The sequence below is a fragment of the Panthera leo genome, chromosome B3 (assembly GCF_018350215.1).
Source record: "Panthera leo isolate Ple1 chromosome B3, P.leo_Ple1_pat1.1, whole genome shotgun sequence".
Taxonomy (NCBI): Eukaryota; Metazoa; Chordata; class Mammalia; order Carnivora; family Felidae; genus Panthera; species Panthera leo.
Window position 1 is genome coordinate 116,292,924 of NC_056684.1, and position 25,306 is coordinate 116,318,229.

General features: G+C 40.8%; 1 protein-coding gene across 13 annotated transcripts in view; it reads left to right on the forward strand.

Annotated features, from left to right (window-relative positions):
- SIPA1L1 (signal induced proliferation associated 1 like 1) overlaps window positions 1-25,306 on the forward strand; it is a 362,552-nt gene that overhangs the window by 157,677 nt on the left and 179,569 nt on the right. For all 13 annotated transcript variants that reach the window (XM_042943670.1, XM_042943676.1, XM_042943662.1 and 10 more), the window contains one exon: window positions 21,995-22,053. The gene's annotated coding sequence lies outside the window, so the exon portion shown is untranslated. The remainder of the gene's footprint in view (window positions 1-21,994; window positions 22,054-25,306) is intronic.

Genomic DNA, 25,306 nt, shown 5'->3' on the forward strand with positions numbered 1-25,306 from the left:
TGTTCTAAAATTTTAGCTATGAATCAGGTGCAATACAAAACTCACTGTTTGTAAATAATTGTGTCTCTGGCAGAGGAACCAGTTAAGGTCACCCACATTAAAGTTTTTTTACTAATATTTTGTGAAGAAGACTTTTAAGGTTTATGTTTGTCCTTGATAAGTAATCTCACAGAGCCAATGGAATAGATTGGGCAAGGGAGCCTTTATAGCAATTTGTATTTTTTTTTTTTTAATTTTTATTTATTTATTTATTTTTTTAATGTTTATTTTTGAGACAGAGAGAGACGCAGCATGAGCAGGGAAGGGGCAGAGAGAGAGGGAGACACAGAATGTGAAGCAGGCTCCAGGCTCTGAGCTGTCAGCACAGAGCCTGACGCGGGGCTCGAACTGACGAACTGTGAAATCATGACCTGAGCCGAAGTCGGATGCTTAACCAACTGAGCCACCCAGGCGCCCCTATAGCAATTTGTATTTTAAAAAGCCCGCCCCACACACCTTTTCCCCTTCATCTTAGGAGACTGTGGGCTGTGTTTTAGTTATCTGCGGGGGTGTTTACATTTTAAAGACATGGTAAGATTTACATCTTCAAGGGACAGAGAAAGAATGTAAGTTTTCGCCCTTTGGGATGTATTTGTCTAGAGCAATTACTATTCTGAGTTTTTACTTTTTCTCGCGTGCAGGACAGCTTTGCTTCATTTTTTACAATATCTGCTCACGTCTGAAGGAAACAGGGAAGGATCTGAATGGATTTTGAGTTGCTCTCAGAGTCATGCTTTCAGTTCCTTAAAGATGCAGGTTGCAAATCAAGAATTGTTGATTTTTGAACCCTTTTGCTCTTGCGTTCTGCGAGGTGTCTTCAAAGGATTGGGTGGCTGCTTCTAATAATGTTTAGAGGTTGACTGGCCTAGCTAAGCAGGTTATTTTGAATTTGTTTCTTTTTAAACTGTGGAGAGAATGTCCTACTACGGTGGAAATGAAAAGATTTCTGTGTCCTGGAACTTCAGGGTTTAGTGAAGTATGCCTTTCAAAAGTCTATTAAGTGTTCAGCAAAGGCCTTCAGATGCTCTCCTTTCTGTGTGCACAACTTAACCTTAGACCAGTTTACCTTAGAGAGAAAAGCCTCTACTAATGCTTCTGTTAGCCCCTGAATATCAGCCCCAGCTGAGACATTTGCAGGAGGCCTGGGAGAATTTCAGGCCATCTGTTTTTTTGTGAGGGTTTTTTGTCCCCCACGGGGCCCTGGCTTGTCTGATAACTATAGCATATTCATGGGTGGGAAGAATACTTCCTAGCAGCTAAACAAGGTCCTTGTGAGTGGAGCTGTGAGTGGCCATTCACCTTAATTTCCCTTTAAGTTCGATAGGATCTTCTGAGAGTGGAGCTAGATAGGCTTTATGACTCAGAAGATGTTGCTGTGTGTGGGACATGAATTCTTTGGGTTGGGGGAGGACTAGGATAGATCCCCAAGGGACATTACCTAGGAAGGCCTGAAACCTGTAGAACTTAATTATAGAGCCCAGCAAAGCAAGCCTCACTGTAGTCTGGGTGCTTCCGCTAAATTCACTTCCTGGCTTCCATCGTTCCCCTGAGTAACCTGTATACTCTGGGCCTAGAGATTAGGCTGGCGTGCTCTTTGTAAATCTTGCAGGGGAAGAGAAGCCAAAACCGGCAGCCAGGTATTCAAGGGATTTTTCTGAGGAGGGTGGAGGGGTTTTGGAGCTAAGGGAATTTGCTGAGGAGATGGGGTGGATTTTAAGAAAGGATTTATGTTGGATGTCGTGAATGTTAGTTTTTGTTCTGAGTCTCATTTCTGTTCTTTCATCTAATTAAGGCAGACTCTGAAGTTAGCCATTGTATTCCTTTGTGTTCTCTTTTTAATTGTGTCTTTCCGTAGGTACCCATGAGACAATTGTTGAGGATGAGAGTGCTCTAATTTTTTTTTTTCCTATCAAATATAGCCAGTTCAAAGGATCCATCATCTGACCATTGATGAGTAGGGTCTTACATTCATCTCTGTAGTGACACAAACTAATATGCCTTTTTATGGCTTAACCATGGAAGCAAGAGGTGTCCCAAAAGAGGGTGCAAAAGATGCAGCCCTTGGGGTTCCTGGGGTGGCTTAGTCAGTTCCGGGTCCGACTCTTGATTTCAGCTCAGGTCGTGCTCTCATCGTTCGTGAGATAAAGCCCTACATCGTACTCTGCGCCAGCGTGGCATTTCGGAGCCTATTTGGGATTCTCTCTGTCTGCTCTCTCTCTCTGCTCCTCCCATGCATGCACAGGCATGCGCACACGGACACACGTGTTCTCTCTCTCTCTTTCAGAATAGATGAATGAACTTAAAAAAAGAGAGAGAGAGAGAGATGCAGCACTTAGCAGAGTTCTTTCCCAGAGTTAGCCTTGGAAAAGGAAGACCTTCTTTATCCCTGGCAGTAAAAATGGTATAGTGGAAGAAGCGAGACATGGGAATCTGTGGCACAGGGTAGGCACTACCAGAATGGGACTTTTCCAGCACTAACAAGACCATGAATGTTGAGAAGGCAAAGGCCCCTTATGGACTAGGACCCCTTATGTCAAACTCCTGAGAGCTGGCATGGCCGGACAAAGAGGATGCTGTTTGTGACTTTGTGTCTTGGAATCCCGGTGTGTTTGACTAGCCCCCAGATGCACATCGGTACCTATACTTTCTGGATGGTGGAGACCAGAGAGAACATTCTCACTGGTCACAGAGACAAGCTCTCAGGGCATGGAGCAAGACGAAAAGGAAACCTCAGCTGGTTTTTACATAGGGCACTCAGAGCAAGGTTTGTCTAAACAGACCCTAGTCTGATGAGAACTGTGAACTCATCGGTCTGTGAGGCTGCCTTGAACGACAGGCTTACAGGATCTGTGCCTGCATTCTGCCTTACGGATTTTCTCCTTATGACAAACGGTGCAGAAGACAGAGACAAAAGAAACCAGTGATCATCTTTGAAAGGAAGGGGATCAATAGAAAACCAGAGTACTCCTAAAAAGTCATTACTGGAGTTGCTATACCCAAGGAACTAATTCACACAGAATTAGTATTTTCTCCTGCTGATTTGAATTTAGAAAAAGAAAAAGACTCCTACTACTCTCAGTTCCACATGACCCTGCAGGTAGAGACCCAGGAGACGAGTGTGTGTGGTAAGCATTCTTACCTTCTGCTGGCTCTTGTCAGAGGTCCCAGGATTCTCAGCTTCAGCAACCCCAGAGTGTGTAATGTCCAGCTAGTGGAGGGCCCCACTTCGGGCGCCAAGACTGCAGGGGAGGAAAATTGTCCCTTCTTTCCTTCTAGGTTCTTTGGCTAGTCTAATAATTAAATTGACATAAGACAGATGAACAGGAGAAAAACAAATTTAATTTTAGAGCCCTAAATATATGAGAGGCTCCTTGGCAGTCAGGGAATTGGGACTTATATTCCATTCTTCGGGGCTAAGGGGAAGGGAACAGGGGTCTAGAGTCCCCAGCTAAGGAAAACAGATTCCAGGAAGATGAGAAGAGCAAACGTTTGCCGGGCCATGCAGATAAGTCTTTCTGATATAAAATGTTATGTTTGCTATTGGCTCCCTTCCTAGTACAGACCCTCTATTGAAATTCTTTTAGGTAGTTAAGGGGGAGGGGGGAAAACAACCAACTCTCCCTGAGTCTGTAGGCTTTGATTGGTTTCAGCTCAAAATAAACCACATGGCAAAATGGCATATTTCGGGGTCACATACTCTGCTCCCCTTCGCTCATTTAATAGTTATAAGTATACAGAAGATTACTTAGGTAATTTGATAGTTAGAAAATGATGACTACTTCATTTTTGCTTTAATGCATATTTCTTTATTGTTAATGAGGGTGAGCATTTCCACCTGTAAACTTTAATTTTGAGTTTGTATTTTTTTAAATTCGTATCCATGTTTTATATCTCATTTATCAGTCTTACAAAAGATGTAACAGAGATACCTATCTTAGACTGTAGAATTTCCAAATCGTCATCTTTTTAAACCATATGTGCAGAGACATTCCCGCTAGTCTGGTGGCTTTTGCCAGTGTGATGCTTTAAATTCTTACAAATCTTCTAACGTTAAATGGACTTCTTCTCTCCTTGCTACATAGAAATTTGCAGGAAAACCTAGTAACTTTTTTTCTGTGCTGACTAGTTTCACTGTAGTAGTAGTACAAGTTACTCTCTACATGTAACAATTCGAGGAAAATTTTGCTGTTGAATTGTGCCAAATATTTTTTTTCTGCCTTTGCTTTTTATTTTGAAATGCTTTTAACAGGTAAGATAAAAGTTAAGTGATTTAGATACACTGTAGTAACTGGTCGATGAAAAATGGCTTTTGAGAACTTGTTTCTAGTATTTCCACTTTCAGTAATTCAGAGACACATCCTTCTGTTTCTACCTTAACCAGTTGGTAAGTAGCCTAGTTTCCCGGGCAGTGTAAGTTGATTTTGATTGATGTTGTTGGTTGGTTTTGCTATTGATTAAATTAGCTTACAGGGACTTTGATCTCTGCAGTGCTAGTGTCTCGACTGAGTGAATTTTTGTTGCTATCTCTGCACCATCCACATACTTAAAGCCTTCTTGAATGTCTTACTTCCTGAACTTACCTTTCACTTACTGTTACCTTTCTTTTACTGTTTTGAATTGTGGGCATTTCCTAGAGTTTTCATCCATAGTTGCTGTCTTCTCTTATACATTCCTTTTTGTGAGCTCAACCCTCTTCCAGTTAACCTATTTCAAACCCACCTTAAGCCACACTGCAAGCCCTGTCTCTGGCGAACAGCCAGAGGCCCATATTTTCAACCCCTTTCTTGACTCTGTTTCTTTCAGCAGGTTTGCAAGCTTAAGTGCCTGGCCAACAATGTCAATGCGTAAAAGCAGGCCTCAGGGTAAGAAAAAATATTTTTCTACACTAAGAAAAACAGCAGAGTAAGTGGAGTGATAAATAGCCCTTGACATAGGCCCAGGGTCAGGAAGACAGAATTGGGGACAGTGGGGGAGGGGAGATCACAGGCCCCATGCAGGCTGTTTGGCTCTGGCCGTTTGGTGCCATGTGGGAATATGGGCCCAAGGTTCCCCGGTCTTCTAGTTTTTGAAGAAAAGTGTAAATGAGGATTTGCTTGTTAAACTGTCTGAAATTTAAAGGATGGGCTGAATTTTTTAAAATACTGCGTTGGCCAAAAAAAATATGTCCGTGGACCAAGTTCAGTATATAGGCTCCTAGTTTATAAGCTCTTTTTGTAAAGGCGCTTTATGAGCTCTGTGTTATTATCAAGCACTCCCCTGTCTGTCTCCCATTCTTCCTTTCTGTCTCTGTTCCTCTAACGGGAGAACCATCTACCCAGTTATTCAAGTGAGGAACTTCCAAATCATCATTGACTCCTTCTTACCTCATTGCTTCTTTATTTTGGAGAGGGATCTGGGTCAACGGAAAAGCTTTTTTGTGAATGAAGGCAGATTTGGACTTGTTTATAGGCAGAAGGGAGGAAGCCAACGGAAGAGGATGATGGACAGAACCCAGGATGTCCACTGGGGATGAATCCAGGGTGTAGAATCTCTTTTTGTGTGTGTGGATGTCCTATTTCCTTGAATTTCTTGAGGAAATTTATCATCTTTGTAGAAACATGTTCTTTGTTTTTTCATTTTAAGTCTTTTTTTCATTGGCATTCTTGAATTTGATCCTTCTTTTCCATGTTGCTGAATGTTCTGGAATGGATAGTGATTATACTGGGGAGTTAAGCTTTTCCTCTACCCTCTTAGGGTCTCTGGCTGGGCCTGAGAATTTTAAGTTGACATAAGACAGATTGGAAAAGCATAAAAATTTTTTTTAACATGTACATGGGAGCTTTAGCAGGAAAATGAAGACCCAAGGAACCGTTGGGGCCTAAGTGTTTATATATTAGGTTGAATGAAGAGTAGTGATTGTAGAAAAGACACTAAAATGTATGGGGAGGCTAACGTAAGGTGGTAGGCTTTATTTAAAAAGAATTTATTCGTATAGATTCTTCTTAGCTTCAACTCTCTGTTTCTAATACTCAGAATGTTGTTTTTCCTCCGGGAGCAGGAATGGGAGTTTTCATATGGGAGTTTTATCTCCTGTTTTCAGGAAGAAAAGGGGGAGGTCAGCATGGACTTGTTTTTAAGATGTATCTTTAGCTCAAAAAAGTCAGTATACCAAATCAGCATGTTTTGGGGTGTCATGTTTTAAACCCCCTTGATTGTTTATCATAGATTTATATGTAGTAAACGATAGAACCAAAAGGTTGACTTCAGCATTGTCCTACAGATTCTATTTCCCTGGTAGTGCTGTGCTCTGATTTACAGGAGCCATGGCCGGTGGGCAAGCCATATGGGTGAGTTCCCCATAAGATGTGTGAGTTATTTGTCTTCGGAGTGCAGGGAAACTCCATTATAAGTTATTTGGAACATTGTCCGAATGTCTTGTCCAAAGGATCACTGTGGGTATTCCTCGTGGCTTTAATCTGGGGCTAATACCACCCAATACATTTCTTCTAGAGAAGGGACCCATGCAGGTGTCATGTTCTTTAATTAACTGCCTCAACATCCAAGGTGTATTTCTGCTGAGACTTGTTTGTTGGGTTTTCCTAGAGTCTGCTAGGAAAGTATATTTGAAGGTTCATCCCCTTCTTCGTTCTTCCTTCTTCCTCCTCCCCTCTCCCTTCTCCTCCCTCTTCCTCCTCGTCCTTCTTTTGTAGAGAGAGTGTGAGTATGAGCAGAGGAGGAGCAGAGGGAGAGGGAGAAAGAGAATCTTAAGCAGGCTCCATGACGTGGGGCTGGACCTCACAACCATGAAATCGTGACCTGAGCTGAAATCAAGAGTCAGATGCTCAACCAGCTGAGCTACCCAGGTGCCCTGATCCTCTTACTTCGAAGGGGTCTTTCAGTTCTGTTGAATTTCATTTTCAGTCTGTTTCAAGTGTGCTTTCTGTTTCTCAGAACTTGTCACTACTCTGGTCTGCCAGTGCCATCTGTCCTGGGATTTCCTGCATTTCTGTGAATTTATTTGTATTTTTACATTTCTTATAAAATTTGAGATAAGAGGAAGGCCAGAAGGTAAATTTGTGAGTTATTAGCAGTTTTGAACCAGAAATCTTTTCTTTTTATACAGTTTCGCCTCTCTATTTCTGTTCCCCCTCAATCCCGTCTGTGTACCGATCTCAAATGTAGCTTGCCATTTACTTTTGATAAATGCCTATGGCATTGCGAAATGCTAAATGCTAAATTGCTAAAGGTTCTTTGGCTTGGAATGTTTTTGCCCTGTTGTTCTGCCTGGGAAACACTATTAGGGAAACATACAGCCCAGTAGCTCGACTTAGAGCCTATGTTCAAAACTGGGATCCAACAGCACTTAGTAGCCATGTCACCTTACAGAATTGTATCCTTAGTTTCCCCGGCCCTCCTGAGAATTGAGGATAATAGTCGTATCTGCCACTTAATGTGGTGAGGAGTTAGATGGGATAGTCGAGGTCAAACACCTGGGACCTAGTAAGTCCTGAGATACTGCTAGCTGAATTTAAAAGGTCAGCTGATGAAGTGCTAACCTTCACAGCTCTGCCGCCCTGTTGCCTTCTCTGTTTTGCCCACTTCCCTCCCAGCCCCCCTCCGCCTTCCCCAGACCCCAAGTCAGAAGTCCTGTTCCCCTGTTCTTCCCACAGCACTCTGTCATACTGATACTCTGGTGCCCTGCTCACAGTCTGCTTTTATTTCAAGTTGGTCGGGGAGTGTCTCAGTCACTAGGGGTGGTCTTTTGGTAGGCTAGTGATGCCTTTGTTTTCCCAGGTAAACTGAGTTAAATTAAGGTGTTTCTTTCTTTGTGTGACCCAAACCATTGAAACTCATAGTGGGATTCTCATTTTGCCTAGTGTATCAGTCAAGACTCTCTAGAGAAACAGAATCAATAGGAATACACACATACATACATATGTGTGTTTGTGCTTATAAAATATATATTTTTCCCCAGTTTTGTTGAGAAATAATTGACATACATCACTGTATAAGTTTAAGGCCTACAGCACAATGGTTGTGAAATGATTCTGATAACAGGTTAGCTAATGCCCACTTTCTCATAGAGATAACGGTAAAAAGAAAAGAAAAAAATGTTTGCCTTGTGATGAGAATTTTTAGGATTTACTTTCTGAACAACAACCTCCCTACATATCATACAGCAGTATTAGCTGGCTGCTAATCATCATGCTGTACATTTCATACCCAGTACTTATGTGTCTTGCAACTGGAAGATTGTACCTTTTGACCACTTTCCTCCAATTCTCCCTCCCCCTACCGTCTGCCTCTGATAACCACAAATCTGACCTCTTTTTCTATGAGTTTGGATTTTGTTTTCTGTTTTGTTTTGTTTTAGATTTCACATATAAGCGAGATCACACTGTATTTGTTTTTGTCGTTCTCTGCCTGACTTATTTGAGTTGGCATAACGCCTTCAGGGTCCGTCCATGTTGTGGCACATGGTAGGAAACTTCGGTTTTGGGGATGAAAGCCTTCAACTGATTTGATGAGGCCTTCCCACATCAGGGGTCATCTCTTTTACTTAAAGTCAACTGATTGTTATGGCTGTTAATCACATCTACAAAATTCCTTCACAACACCACCTAAATTAGTGTTTGATTAAATGACTGCATACTATAGTCTAGCCAAGTTACCATATAAAACTGTCACACCTAGTGTAGGCTTCACCAGTGTAGAAAGACACTGCGTGATGGGTTAAATACCATGTCAGTAGATTTTTAGGCCACCAATGCTGATGTCATTAAACATCCAATTGTATATTTATGCTTCAAGTTGTTAACAATTCTGTTTTTAGTGACCGTAGAGCATGTATGGTGATGGTGAGGTCTGTGCATGTTTATCCAAATTATCGGAGAAGGCTGTTCTCTCGCATTTTGAGTAGTTATAAATATGACATTTATGATTTGAGCCTGTTTCCTTCACACTTATTTTTAGTGAAAAGATCTGTACATTGGCTGAGTTTCAAAAGAACCTGGTTATTTAGAATTCAGGCCAAATGCACAGTTGTTACTGTAGAGAGGAAAGCAAACATTGCCTTATGATTATTCTCTGTTCTCTAAAGGAAAGAATGGAGAATTCGTGTAGCAAAATTATGGCTTAATAAATTTAGTGACTGGTAGACTGATAATACTGAGTGCATACCCTTGAGAATGAAAACTAATTGTTTCCCCAGCATACTTCTAGTGTGTGCCATTGTGGTTTGTTTTTTCTGTTAATCGGTATAGTTGCTTCTTACATAAGTAAAGATTATTACCTCTGCTTAAAATAGAAATCTCTTCTCTGGGCTGTGGAATTGCTCTTTTTAAAATAATGCTGTTAGAAGGCAAACAGAATGAGTTAGAGGTGAATTGGGTAGAACTGTCACTTGATGTCTCTATGTAACTTACAATCTGTTTTATAGATGTTAGTACAATTCCTACCCATGTAAAATATGGGCTGTAATATTCTGTTCCGAACACTATTTAAAACATTAAATTTTTTTAAATGTTTATTTATTTTTGAGAGAGAGACAGAGTGCAAGTGGGGGGGGGGGGGCAGAGAGAGAGAGAGAGAGAGAGAGAGACACACACACAGAATCCAAAGCAGGCTCTAGGCTCCAAACTGTCAGCACAGAGCCCGATGCGGGGCTCGAGCTCACGATCCGTGAGATCATGACCTGAGCTGCAGTCAGATGCTTAACCGACTGAGCCACCCAGGTGCCCCTGAAATGTTTAAAATCAAGAAGAATATATTGGTGGTGCCAAATTGAAATATGTAATTTTTTCACATTGTTAACATTTGTTAGCCGTACCGTGTAAAGAAACTTTTGCTTTGAGGGTGGTTACGAGGGGTGCACCTCACTTGAACCTCCCAGCCAGCTTAGCTTAGCAAATGGTGGGTGACAGTGTCAATCACTGTTAGAGGTTCAATGCTATAACTGAGCGATTGTGTTAGTACAAATGTTTTGTTTTTAATTTCATAGTATTGATTTGAAAAGTTGTTTACTTGGGGGTAGAAAGTTATACTGTCATAATATATTTTTTTAAATGAATCAGTGGTCTAATTGGGATGAACCAGAGAGAAGGGATCTCATCTGTTTTGGTAGTTGACTAACAGAATAGCTTTTTTTTCTTTTCTTTATATATATTTTCTTTTGAAAAACTATAGTGTGTATGATGCCTTCTCAAGTGTCTTATTTTATTTTATTTTATTTTATTAAAAAATTTTTTTAATGTTTACTTATTTTTGAGAGAGAGAGAGACACAGACTGTGAACGGGGAAGGGGTAGAGAGAGAGGGAGACACAGAATCTGAAGCAGGCTCCAGGCTCTGAGCTGTCAGCACAGAGCCCGATGCGGGGCTCGAACTCACAAACCACAAGATCATGACTTGAACTGAAGTCGGACGCTTAACCAACCGAGCCATCCAGGCGCCCCTCTCAAGTGTTTTAATAGCACTTTGGGAAATTAAGTATCCTCTTCATTAAGTAATAAACGAGATCTACAGTTTTTTGTTTTGTTTAATCTAATGTTTGCCATGGGCTCAGTATTGTGTTCAAAGCTATAGAGAATTATATTATGATCTCTTAGAGGACTTAATGGTCTATGTCTTGGAAATATCCACAGTACTGAGCATAAAACTATAGGAGGCTTTTAATGACTATTAAGTAGCACTGACCCAGCCTTTAGTGAGCTTGTAATCTAATTCGTTAACATTTTGTATGTGATTCCTTTTTGTAAAAGTATTTAGGGAGGCTTTCCCCCTTGAATTTTTCCACATTCATGCATTTAGCCTCAGAGTTCACTGATTTTGCTGCAAACAAAATGACATTTCATTTTCCTGTTGGAATTTGGATTGTTTGCACTTTTCTGTGGTTATGAACGGTTGTATTCATCTCTGGGTGGCAGTTCTCCTGGTGACCTTAAATTTGGGAGTAGAATTATTGGTCGGTAAGATATACCCATGCTTGACTGTTTCCCAAAGTGATTGTACCAATGCATGACTCCCATCTGGGAGTTGGAATGTTTGCACTGCCCCACACCTGTGCCACACATTTGACATTGTCTGACAATTGTTAAATTTAGTCAAGCTGTGGGTGTGTAAATGTGCTTTTTATTTGTGTTTCCCTAATTATTGGCGAAATTAAGCATTATTTTATGTGTTTAAGAAGCTTTTATATTTTCTTTTATAACTTTCATCCATTTTTCTCTTGGATTGTCTTTCTTAGACATTCATAAAAGATGTATTCTAGATACTGTATTATTTTGTTGGTTATACATCTTCTGATTTGTGGTTTAGCTTTTTTTTATGGTGACTTTTAATGAATAGAAGTTTTTTATTTTAACGTAGAATGAATTTATTTTTATGGCTTTTCTTTTTTATGTTGCTAACCTGTTCTGAAGCCATAAAATATTCTTTTACTGGCTACTAAAAGTTTTATAATCCTGCCTTTTATATGCAAGTCTTCAGTTAAATTACAATTGATTTTTCTATAGATGGTGGAAATCTCTATAGAGATTCAGTTTAATTCCCCTCCACACACACATGAATAAACACATGTGCAAGTACCATTATTAAATAATTCAACCTTTCTCTGTTAATCTACAATTCCTGCTGTGTTGGAATTGATAGTTGGTAGGGCAAGTGCCTCACTATCATCTTCTTCTTGTGAAGTATCTTGATTCTTCTCGAGCCTTTGACTTTTCATGTAAACTTGATAATCACCTTGTCTTATTCCTTGAAAAGTTCTACAGATGTAGATAAAATGTGTGAGTGTGTAGGTATGTATGAGTACATATACATGTATATTCGCTAACGCTATCACTGAAGAGTGCCTCAGAGTAGTATCCAATGGCAATGAACACCTCTAGCGCTTGGATTTTGATTTCTGAATATCACTTTCTAATAAAAGGAACCAGGACTCTGTGGTTCTTTCCAGGGTGAGAAAGTAAAAAACGAGACTGAAACATCTATTTTCAGAAAGCAAGGGAAAGCTCAGAGAATGATGTGAAAATGACCCAGAAGCCATCTTGGAGGGGGTTTGCTCTGGCCAGATCTGGGACAGGTTGCGCTACAAAATAAATCATGGTAGTAATGTATTAAAACAACACTGCAAGCATACTTCTTTTCATCGCATTTCACTTTATTGCACTTCGCAAGGTAGTGTGTTTTTTTTTTTTATAAATTGAAGATTTGTGACAGTTCTGTGTCCAGCAACTCTTTTGGCTCCATTTTCCAACAGCATGGGCTCACTTAGTATCTCCGTGTCACATTTTGGTAATTCCCACAATATTTCATACTGTTCCATTACTATTATATTTGTTATGGTGATCTGTGACCAGTGATCTTTGTAAGTATAACTGTTATAATTGTTTTGGGCCCCATGAATCCTGCCCATGAGATGGTGAACTTAACTGGTGAGGGTTGTGTGTGTTCTGACTGTTACTGACCAGCCCACACCTATCTCTTTCCCTCTCCTCTGGCCTCCCTTCCCTGAGACACAACGGTTTGAAATTAGGCTAATTAATAACCTACAGTGGCCTCTAAGCGTTCGAGTGAAAGAAAGAGTCATGTGTCTCTCGCTTCAAATGAAAAGCTAGAAATGATTAAACTTAGGAAGACCTGTGGAAAGCCAAGATAGGCTGAAAACTAGGCACCCTGTGCCGGAAAGCCAAGTTGTGACTGCAAAGGAAAAGTTCTTGAAGGAAATGAAAAGTGCTGCTCCAGTGAACACACGAATGATAAGAAAGTGAAACAGCCTTATTGCTGATATGGAGAAAGTTCTAGTGGTCTGCACAGAGGAAAATCAAACCAGCCACAGCATTCCCTTAAGCCAAAGCCTAATCCAGAGCAAGGCCCTGACCTATCAATTCTGTGAAGGCTGAGAGAGGTGAAGAAGCTGCAGAAGAAAAAAGATGGAAGCTTCCAGAAATGGGTTCATAAGATTTAAGAAAAGAAACCATCTTAACATAAAAGTGCAAGGTGAGGCAGCAAGTGCTGATGTAGAGGCTGCAGCAAGTTCTCCCAGAGATCCAGCTAAGATGACTCCAAGAAGGAAGGTGACAACACTTAGCAACACATTTTCCATGTAGACTAAACACCCTTCTATTGGAAGAAGATGCTATCTGGGACTTCCATAGCTAGAGAAGAAAAGTCAGTGCCCGGCCTCAAAGCTTCAAAGGCCAGGCTGACTCTCTTGGTAAGGGCTAAGACAACTGGTGACTTTCATTGGAAGCCAGTGCTCGTGGACCATTGTGAAAATCCTAGGGCCCTTCAGAATGATGCTAAATTTACTCTGCCCATGTGCTCTAAATGGAACAACAAAGCCTAGATAATAGCATATCTGTTTACCACGTGGTTTACAGAGTATTTTAAGCCCACTGATGAAACCTGCTTAGAGAAAAAGTTTCCTTTCAGAATATTACTGCTCATTGAGAGTACAAACCTGGAAATGTACAATCAGGTTAATGTTGGTTTCAGGTCTGCTAACACAACATGCGTTCTGCAGTCTAGGGATCAAGGAGTAATTGTGACTTTCAAGTCTTATTATTTAAGAAATACATTTCATAAGGCCATAGTTGCCATAGATAGTGATTCCTCTGATGGATCTGAACAAAGTAAATTGAAAACCTTTTGGAAAGGATTTAACCATTCTAGATAGCATTAAGAACATTCATGATTCATGGGAAGAGGCCATTATCAGAATATCAATATTAATAGGTTGTTGGAAGTGGATTCCAACCCTCGTGGATGACTTTGAAAGGTTCGAGACTTCAGTGGAAGAAGTCACTGCAGATGTGGTGGAAATAGCAAGAGAATTAGAATTCGAAGTGGAGCCTAAAGGTGGGACTGAATTGCTGTAATCTCAGAATAAAACTTCAATGGATGAGGAGTTGCTTCTTATGGATGAGCAAAGAAAGTGGTTTCATGAGATGGAATCTACTTCTGGTGAAGATTGTTGAAATGACAGCAAAGGATTTAGGATTAAACTTAGTTGATAAAGCAGCAGCTGGGTCTGAGAGCATAACTTGAATTTTTTTTTTAATGTTTATTTTTGAGAGAGAATGTGCACAATTGGGGAAGGGGCAGAGAGAGGGGGATAGAGGTTCTGAAGTGGGCTCTGTGCTGACAGCAGCGAGCTGGCTAAAGTTGGATGCTCAACTGACTGAGCCACCCAGGTGCCCCTGAATAACTCCAGTTTTGAAAGATGTTCTGCTGTTGCTAAAATGCTGTTAAACAGCACGTGTGCTATAGAGAAATTATTCATGAAAGGAAGAGTCTATCAATGCAGTACACTTCATTGTTGTCTTATTTTGAGAAATTGTCACAGTCCCCCAAGCTTCAGCAGTCACCACCCTGGTCAGTAAGCAGCCGTCAACATTGAGGCAAGACCCTCCACTAGCAAAAAGATTACAGCTTGCTGAAAGCTGAAATGGTAGTTAGCATTTTTCAATAAAGTATTTTTTAATTAATGTATGTACATTTTTTTTTTTACATATAATGCAATTGCACACTTAATAGACTACAGTGTAGTACAAACGTAACTTTTATATGTGCCGGGGAACCAAAAAAATTATTTGACTTGTATTGCAATATTCACTTTATTGTGGTGGTCTGGAACTGAATCTGCAGTCTCTCCAAGGTATGCTTGTATCCATCTATCACCTACAAAACACATACATTTATTAGAAAGCATGATATCTCTGATTTGAGTTCAACACCAATGTACATTTATCTATATCTATTATCTACTGAAATATGTATGAAAACTCATCTCTGATTTGAGTTCAACATCAGAGAGTTCATTCTGGCCTTTCTTCTTCCTTTCTTTGTTTTGTCTCTAGCCTCAGAGTATATAGTCAAGATAGTGGTCTCCAAAGATGCTAGGTTAGTTCTTTTCCTCTGCATTCCTGTAAGTGGTTATGTTGTGCATTTGTAATGCAGTCCATTTGTCACTGATTGTATTTAATTTTGAATTACCCCACATACTGGTTGATTTTAATTCTTTACTTTCTTGATTTTGTGAAACGTTACCATGGTTACAAATGTCAAAACTAGACACAAATGTATATTTGGAGACCTGTCACTCCTTCTCTATTTCTTGTATTACAGATGTTCTGGCTGCCATAGATTTCCTGTACTCCTCGGTGCCTTTGCGCACACTCTCTCTCTACCTAGAATGATGCTGTTCTCCTCTTCCTCCCTTGACCATCTTTAATCATTCAAAACCCATTTCAGTTCTTACCTGCTGTGGAAAGACTTCCTTTCCTCACCCTTTCTCCCCACTCCTCCTCCATGATAATTCCTGTGAATCTCTAGCTCCATAGCACTTGTGAATATTGTGTAACTGTTACAACATTTAATTTAAATTATTGACGCACAGGCTTGTCAGCTTCCTCTGTATAAGGCTTGTGAGCTCCTTAAAGATGGGAACATTATCTTTGCATTTCCAGCGTCTAGTGCAGTTTCTCACACTTATCAATTATGCAGTAAATGCAGTACAGTGAATGGGTTTCACTTTTTTTTTTCATTTATTTTTTTCTTTACTCCTTTGCTCTTTATTTCACTCATGATACAAGCCCATACAAAGAGAGTGTGAATCCTTATAATGTGCCCATGGTCTTGTTGTCTATGGCAATTATGTATTCTCTGCCTTTCCCAATATATTTGGGCACAACCCTGGTAAGTTAATGGCTTCCTCTGATCCCTGGGATGTTAAGTATCTAACTTTTAGACATAGTATAGATGGGTAAGATGAAGTCAAGATACAGAAACTGTTTGAAGTATGCAGACCTAGAAAGTCAAGACTATTTCATCTGTCAGGTTTGCTTCTTCAGTTTCAAAAACTGGAAGAAATTGTACTGGAAACAAATCTATTCAACAGTGTTTTTTTTTTTTGTTTTTTTTTTTAAGGGTTTTTTTTTTTTTTTAACGTTTATTTATTTTTGAGACAGAGAGAGACAGAGCATGAACGGGGGAGGGGCAGAGAGAAAGGGAGACACAGAATCGGAAGCAGGCTCCAGGCTCTGAGCCATCAGCCCAGAGCCCGACGCGGGGCTCGAACTCACGGACCGTGAGATCGTGACTCGAGCTGAAGTCGGACGCTTAACCGACTGAGCCACCCAGGCGCCCCTATTCAACAGTGTTTTAAGAGCCCTAGTTAGCTTTTAAAATGTCATTATTGTTGTCCAAAGGGCACCTTCCAAATTGTGTTTCTAAGCTGCTCACAGGACTTTTATTCTGTGTATAGATTACTTAGCAGATTATATTAAAATGTGCGGCTTATTTCTACCAATTTCTTCATCCACCATCTGTTACTTTCCTCTCTCCCTCTGGATTGCATTCCCTTCCTGCCACTCCTGTGTGTTCTGTCTCACAGCTCATTCTCCACAGCTCACCTGGGACTCAGAACAAAGGTTTGGTTGCTGGGCAGACATCATACTAGCTGAAGAGGGGCTCTAGGATCATGCATCTTGAGGGCTCAAGGCTTGCTGCTGCATCAGAGTGGTTCATGTCCAGGGAACCCAGGCTTTGAGAAAACATCCATTTATACTGTTACGGAAACTGGTCTGGATCACCCGGCAGAAAAACTGAGCGGCACTTGGAGATCTTGGAAGGAGGGAGGTTTATTTTACACGGGTGGGCCCAGAAGAAATCATTCTCCAGAGATCTGAGCCCAGAGCATCAACCGAGGGGACAATTTATAGTCTGTTACTTCCGCATACCTCAGTAGTAGTAATTTGGCACCTGTGGCGAGCAGGGTAGGAAGGAAATCCTGGAAGGGGAGTCTTCTGACAAGAACTGGATTCCCTTATCAGTCCTGTGGGCCATCTTATAACAGATTTTTCCCTAACAACTCTACTGGCCTCTAGTATATACTACTGGCCTTTATTCATTTAAAAAATAAATAAATAAAAAGTAAAATATCTTATTTTACTTAAAAAAATTTTTTTTTAATGTTTACTTTTGAGAGAGAGAGAGAGAGAGAGACAGACAGACAGACAGCATGAGCGGGCAAGGGGCAGAGGGAGAGAAGGAGAAACAGAATCTGAAGCAGGCTCCAGACTCTGAGCTGTCAGTGCAGAGCCCGACCTGGGGCTTGAACCCACAAACCATGAGATCATGACTTGAGCTGAAGTCAGATGTTTAACTAACAGGCTCCTCAAAATATTTTACTTTTAAAATCACGTATAACACATATTAAGTAAATCTTAAGTGAGCACTTTGATGAATTTTCCCAAATTGAACATGATCATGAAACCACCACGCAAATCAGGGAATCCAGTATTACTAGCCCACCAAAATTCCCGGTTCTACTCTTAGGTTTTGGGGTGATGATGGGTTCAGAGCTGATGGCCAAGAAAGAATTCTTGAGACGTCTTTGGTGCAAAGCAAGGTGATTTAATGAAAGCACGGGGACAGTACCTGTGGGTAGAAAGTGCTGCACTGGGGTTGTGAAGAGTGACTGGTGATATACTGGAGTTGGGGGAGGTAAAGTCAAGAGGAAGTTTCTTAAGGGAATTTTCATATGCTAATGAAGACTCACAGGATACTGGAGGCCTACCTGTTGTCAAGCTAAGGCTGTTTTTCCCTCTATCAAAGCATTAACGTTGCAGCAGTAGGGAGTTCTTGGATTTTAGGCTATTGATAAGATTGCCTTTTTTTTTTTTTTTTTTTGTAATTGCGCTAAGATATTTGTAAACCAACAGAGACTCTTATCAGTTTAACCGTTAGTTTTCTGTCCTTTCCTTTGTTCTTGGGCAGCCAGGAGTGCCTGAGGAATGTCACATGTATCTCACCTGGGGGTGATGCTCTGCTAGCTTGTGCTTTGCTCCCAGCTTGCCTAATGCTCCCTCATCACACCCCTTTCTGATCTCTTCTTACTCCTCTTCCCACCTCAGAGGTAACTATTATCCTGACTTACATAGGTGTACCTATTTTTGAACTTCATAAAATGTAATCATACACTGTATTCTCTCACCTGTCTGTCTTCTGTCTCAACATTACGTTTGTGAGATTCGTCTGTGTTGTTGCATTAGCGATGGTTCATATATATTTATTACTGTATAGTAGGCAAAGTACAGCCTGTGGCTGGTTGCTTGTTTTTGTAAGTAAAGTTTTATTGGAACACCGCCATACCCATTCATTTACCTGTTGCCTATCTGTGTAAATGCACTCCAAATGCAAAGTTGAGTAGTTGAAGCAGGGCACCCAGACTGTTGGTCTCAAAAGCCAAAAATATTTACTATGTTGCCCTTGCAGAAAAAGCTGACTGACCTCTGCTGTATCATATTTTGTTGTGTGTAGACTCCACAATTTATTTGTTACTGAGTTTCGGTTATTACAATGAATGCTTCTTTGACTATTACTGTGTGTGTCTTTGAGGCTATGCGTCTGCATTCCCTGGGAGTGGAATTGTTGGGCCACATTGTATGTTTATCTTCTGCTTTATTAGATACCACTCAACAGTTTTCTAGTTCGCACCCCCACTAGCAGAGCAGGAGAGCTGAATTGCTCTATGTCCTAAGACTTGGTATAGCCATCTTGATCAGTATGTAATTTTATCTCATTGTGGCTTTAATATATATGGTAAATGGTAATGAATTAGGTTATGCACCTGCCTTTTCATATGCTTATTGACCATTTGGGTTATCTCCTTTAGGTGGCCTATCTTTTTATTATTTTATCAGAGTTCTTTATATATGCTGAATGAGTGCTTTAGTAGATACATGAATTGCAAATATCTTCTTCTCTTCTGAGACTTGTACCTTCATTCATTCATTCATCCATTTGCTTATTTAGTTTATTTTTTAGAGAGAGAGAGAGAGAGCACTAGTGAGCCAGCAGCAGAGAGAGAGGGAGAGTGTGGAACCCGAAGTGGGGCTTGAACTCATGAACCGTGAGATTATGACCTGAGCTGAAGTCCCATGCTTAACCAATTGTGCCACCAAGGTGCTGCCCCTGAGACTTGCACCTTTATTCTTTTTTTTAAAAAAACACAGTACTCATTTATTATTACCGCTTTCCATGGGTCAGAAGCCCAGGCATGGCTTAGTTGGATCCTCTCCTTGGAGTCTGATGCTGCTGCAAAGTGTAAGCCGAGCTGTGTCCTCATCTGAAAGCTTGGCCAGGGAAGAATCTGTTACCAGCCTCATTTGAGTTGTTGGCAGAAGTCATTTACTTGTGGCTGTTTGTGTGTGGGCCCAGCTTCTCAGTGGCCATCTGCTGGAGGCCACCCTTTGACCCTAGAGGCTACCTGTGGTTCTCTGCCTTCTGGCTCTCTCCAAAGGCAATTCCCAACGTGGTTTTTTGCTTCCTCAAGGCCAAGAGAAGGATCCCTCACTGTCCAGTCTTCTGAGACAGTCTTTTATAGCATAATCATGGGAGTAACATCCCATCAATGTTGCCATATTTTGTTAGTTAGAAGCAAGTTACAGATCGCACCTACACTTAGGGATGGAGATTATACAAGGGTATGGATCATTGAAGGGTCAATTTAGGGTATATCCACTTCTTCCTTTCTGTCTGTCTCCTTATCTCCCTTCTCTCTACCTCTGTTCCAAGACCAGCCAGAAATTCTGTCCTCCTTGTGTTTCTTTTTTTTTTTTTTTCCTTTTCAGTGTTCTCTGTTTTTATTTAAATTTTTTAATATTTTATTTATTTATTTATTTATGTTTAGTTTTCTTTTTCTTATTTTTTATATTTACATCCATATTACTTAGCTTATAGTCGATAATTTCAGGAATAGAATTCAGTGATTCATCACCTACATAAAACACCCAGTGCTCATCCCAACAAGTGCCCTCTTCAATGCTCCTTGCCCATTTAGCTTATCCCCCTGACCCACAACCCCTCCAGCAACCCTCAGTTTGCTCTCTGTATCTGTTTAAAAAACTTTTCAATGTTTATTTACTTTTGAGGGACAGAGAAAGACAGAGCATGAATGGGGGAGGGGCAGAGAGAAAGGGAGGCACAGAATCCGAAGCAGGCTCCAGGTTCTGAGCTGTCAGCAACAGAGCCTGATGCAGGGCTCGAACTCATGAACCCTAAGATCATGACCTGAGCCAAGTTTGGGTGCTTAACCAAATGAGCCACCCAGACGCCCCTGTTCTCTGTATTTAAGAGTCTCTTTCGTTTTGTCCCCCTCCCTGTTTTTATGTTATTTGTGCTTCCCTTCCCTTATGTTCATCTGTTTTGTATCTTAAATTCCACATGAATGAAGTCATATATTTGTCTTTCTCTGACTAATTTCACTTAGCATAATACCCTCCAGTTCCATCCACGTAGTTGCAAGTGGCAAGATTTCATTCTTTCTGATTGCCGAGTAATACTTCATTGTATATATATGCCACATCTTCTTTATCCATTCATCCATCGATGGACATTTGGGCTCTTTCCATACTTAGGCTACTGTTGATAGCACTGCTATACACATTGGGGTTCATTCCTATATCCTTTGGATACATGCCTAGTAGTGCAATTGCTATTGTCATAGGATAGTTCTATTTTCAATTTCCCTCATGAGGAGCCTTCATACTTTTTCACAGAGTGGCTGCACCAGTTGGCATTCCCTTGCACCTTTTCTTTTAATGGTGTTTTTATTTCTATGAACCTGAAGGTGATCATAATATGCCACCCCAAAATATGCTACTTTGGCGCAAGGATTATCTTGAGTGAAGGAAACTGAGCAACAGCAGATGCAGGAAGAGTTTTCTGTCGTTCCCCTGACAATGGGGCATAAATTTCCATTTGTCAAGGTGCATCCCGTCTCTGTACCTGGAAGAGGAGAACCCTTCTTACCACTGGAGAAACTTCAGTCTGTATAATCTTACTAAACAGTCCTATCTACCATACATTTCCTGGTCATCTTTCCAGTTATCATCCTTAGGAGCCCAATCCCCCTTTCCCTGTTTAGTCACTTCTCCACAATTTATTGCCCGTTGTTCAAATGGTATGTAAGCCCCTGAGTCAGACTGCTTCTTTGGGTTTTAACTTTTTTTCTGTGACATCCCCATGCGTGTAGAAATATTAACATAAACCTTTTCTCCTGTTAATTTGTCCTTGTTAGTTTAATTAGCAGGCCTCTAGAAACTGAACATGAGAGGGTAGAGAAAAAAATTCCTCCCTACAAACTAGATGCCAACAACATGGCTGAATCTTACATACACTGAGGAAGGTGACATTCGACTTGGTATTTGTAGCTATCCTCAGCCCTGTCAGGGCACAGCATCCCGAGGAAACCTCACAGCAGAGATCGACTTTTACGTTTTTAAGTTCTTCTCAATTAAGAGTGTGCTTTGCTGTATTGTTATTTGTCCTGAGGTCTGAATAGAGAAAAAGTTCTCATCTTTCATTTTCAAATATTCACAGCCTTTCCAGGGTTGTAGAGTCCCTAGTTGTGTGGGTGTGTTTCTTTAGCGTTCTGTGGTATGCTGAATATTCAAAGTGTTAATAAAGACGCAGTATCAGATATTGGAATCCACTTTGTATATTTTTTCTGAGAACTCTTCCTTCGTATCTCTGAGTTTAGAAATTTAGAAATTAATGGAAGCTGATTTATCTAACTTTAATTTGCAGTAATGTGAGTAGTGTTTTCTAAGGGGTGGACTACATGATTTTTGAGATCCTTTTAATAATTCCGTTTTTGTTTCAGTTTTACAAATAGCAGTCCAAGGCAATATTAGTTGATTAAAATGTATTTAGCTTGTTTGACGATAGATGCAGATGATTTGAACTTGAAAATATTGAGAGATACTCTAATATTACAGATGTTTTCTCTGACTTCTAATTTAAATGCAGCTGCCTACTTGCAAAGGCTGGTTTGTCTCTTTCAGAAAAACGATGAAACTTTTTTTTTTTTGCAACTATTTTCTTTTAGTGAAATTTCTTTTGTACTTAGCTGTTGTTTTCCTGTTTTTGAACTGTTTTCTAACTATTTTATATTTTTCTTTTCTTTTCAGGTTATTCATTATTAATGTGAATGATGTTTAAATTTCTGCAGCCATGACACAAGAATATAGTAAGTGCTATCCTGTACTTCCTATGACCTACCTGCTTTAAAATGAGTTGACTTTGTGTCTTTAAGTTGGAGCAGTGGAAATACAGAAACGTTGTTTTTAAATCTACTTTCCTCAAAGGGACCAATTCATTTGGTCGTCTGCTTTTTGAGTCTATAGCCATATATATAAATTCCTAACGACAGTGATTAATTTCATCTTCAGATGAACACAGTATTGTTCAGGCTGTTCCCAGTAAACATTAGCAGAGCAGACATTAGGGTTGGATCCGTATCCTGCATCCCATTTATCTCCCATGTAGGAGCTCCAGGGTAGGCCCCATTAGAGGCAGTCCCATCCCTGCTTTGTCCACGAGTGACTCCTCAGCCAGTGTTGGCTGTCACCTGGAGGGAAGGATGGTTTCAGGAACGGCCCAGTAATCCTGCCCTGGCAGAGGAGACTCCTGGGCAGGTCTGCCAGGAACTTCTGGCAGAAGTCGTCTCATACTTAAAACAGGGCTAGAGGAAGAGCCTGCCACTCTCTCTCTCTCTCTTCCTCTGGATGTTGTTATGTGCTGGCATGAGATCTGCTGTGGCTGCAGCCTGAGCAAGAAGCCACACAGGGTGGAGGACAGAGAAGCAAGCCCCGAGGCCTCCAGAAGTCCAGGCCTTTGAGCCAGTGCATTTCCTTTTTGTTTAAGCCAGTTTACGTTGGGAGCCAAAACATCCTAAGTGATTCACTTAAACTCCATTTTATTTTTAGTAATCCATTAGTTTCTCCCTGGGGAATGTGGGAGTAATTGCAAAGCAAGGCAAAATAATACCATTAAATTAAACTGGCAGGGCGTGCTGGTGTTGACTGGCATCCTCGGGCGGCACCCTCTTCCCTCTCAACAGTTAACAGATAGAGTGATTTAGTATTCAAAGACAGGAGAATAAAATCTATCGCTTTCACTGTCTCTTTTCCCTCCGGAAGGTTTTGCCTTGTAATCAACCCACTTGGGCTGTGAGCTCTGAAGAGGGTCTTGGTCTGCTCGCCTGAAACCAGCTCCTTGTGTAGGTGCATACTTGGCGGTGTGGACCTGCTCTGTGTGTCTTACAACCATCTGTGGTCAAATTTCTGATTCCTTGTTTGAAAAGTTGATACTGGGGCGCCTGGGTGGCTCAGTCAGTTGGGCGTCCGACTTCAGCTCAGGTCATGATCTCATAGTCTGTGAGTTCGAGCCCCGCGTCGGGCTCTGTGCTGACAGCTCGGAATCTGGAGCCTGCTTCGGATTCTGTGTCTCCCTCTCTCTCTGCCCCTCCCCTGCTCATGCTCTGTCTCTCTCTGTCTGAAAAATGAATAAAAACATTAAAAAAAAAAAGTTGATATGAATATTTCAGATATAAAAACAATAGCATCAGGAATAATACAATAAATACCCATATGTACTTTCCTACAATACCCTGGAGAAATGGAATATTTGCCAATTCTGTGGTGCAGTTAAACATCCAGGGTAATGCGCCCTAACAGCAGTGCCTTTCTCTACCTCCAAGGAACCACTGTCCTGATTTTATTCTTTCTTTTTTCTCATGCATTTTTGTCTGTGCCTTTATCACATTTGTGTAGTACAACTTTTTGTATGCTTTTTAACTTCAGGTAAATGTAGATACTGTATGCATTTGTTCTTTAAAATCACAGAGGAGTTGAGAGTAAATTCAGGATCGTGGCAAGAGGCTACAGATTTGTTCTGAGACACTTGTCAAAAGATCTTTTATTACTAGATGTCCTAGTGATCTATAATAAATCAGAGACTTTAGGGGTGCCTGGATGGCTCAGTCGGTTAAGCGTCTGACTCTCGATTTTGGCTCAGGTCATGATCTCACGGTTTGTGAGTTCGAGCCCTGCGTGGGGCTCTGCGCTGACAGTGGGGAGCCTGCTTGGGGTTCTCTCTCTCCCTTTCTCTCTGCCCCTCCTCGGCTCACTGGCTCGCTCCCTCGCTCTCAAAATGAACGTTTAAAAAAAAAAATGTGTTAGACTTTAAATTGTGGAGTTTAATCAACATGTAGACAGCTTTTGATCTTGGTTTCTGTAATTTGGGGTTGGGTTTGCTGGTGAGTTCCTTTTCTTCACCTGCTTCTGCACCCCTGTGCCCCTCCGGCATGTGTGGGACCAACTGGATCATGACTGGGCTTTTCAGAGTATATTGGTTGCTTCTTTATTTAAGTAGCTCTAATCATCCCGCGGTCCGAGTGCGTGCTTTTGGCCACCTTAGGTAAATGTGCATTTTCCTGCCATCGTGCCTGCTGAGTTTACTTCTGTGCTTTCTAAACTGTTGGTTCGTTTGTTGTACTGGTGGCAGCAGTTCTGGGAGAGGCACCCACACCTATGAACAGGTTGGGAAGCACGGTATGTACTTTGGAACATAGTACCGCAGTCACTTGTTCTGTCTCGTTCTTCCCTTTGGTGTCCCAACTGGAGTCTTGGAGATCATTTTGTAGCATGCTTGTCTGAAATACATCTTCGGTCATTTAACTTCTGCAGTCAAATAACTCTTTCTTTTGCTCTTGGAGAATTCATATTACCCCTTATTCTTGTTTGGAATGTGGCCTCCTCCACAGAACTGAATAGTCACTTCCATTCAGAGATCATTAATCCTTTCAATTTGAGGGCATAATTACTGATAAAGTGTCAGAGGAAGATTTATGACCATCAGAAGAGAATTTCTCCCCCCTCCTCCACCCCAGGATGTTATTTTTGTTTAAATGTTTAACATGTGGGGGGGAAAAAAAGTAAGCTCAAAAGATATTTTCGCCTTAATTCATGTACGTTGTATACATGTTACAGAAAGGAAAACAGTAACATCTTTTGTTGAAATAAAATCGGAGGTTTGTGTGCTAGGTGCCGTGCATTTTTCTGTTGCAAAAGAATGGGTCCTTATATTAGTTTTATTTAAATGTAACTATCTATAGCTTTTTTTTCCCTCCAGTGTGGGCCCAGGATCTTAAATTAAAATGTTGCCAATGTGAGAAGATTATAGCCATCAATGGAAACACCCAATCAATGAGGGCCCTTGTAAAAAGAGCTACTCTTCTACTGGAAGACCAGATTTCAAGATAGTGCGCCATATTGTATGTTATGCCAAATATAAACACAATAAATGTGAGATATTTAAAATATAATCTTATAGTATGTTTTTAAAAATGTTTATTTAGTTTTGAGAGAAAGAGAGAGCAGGGAAGGGGCAGAGAGAGAGAGGGAGACAGAGAATCCCAAGCAGGCTCTGCACTGTTGGTG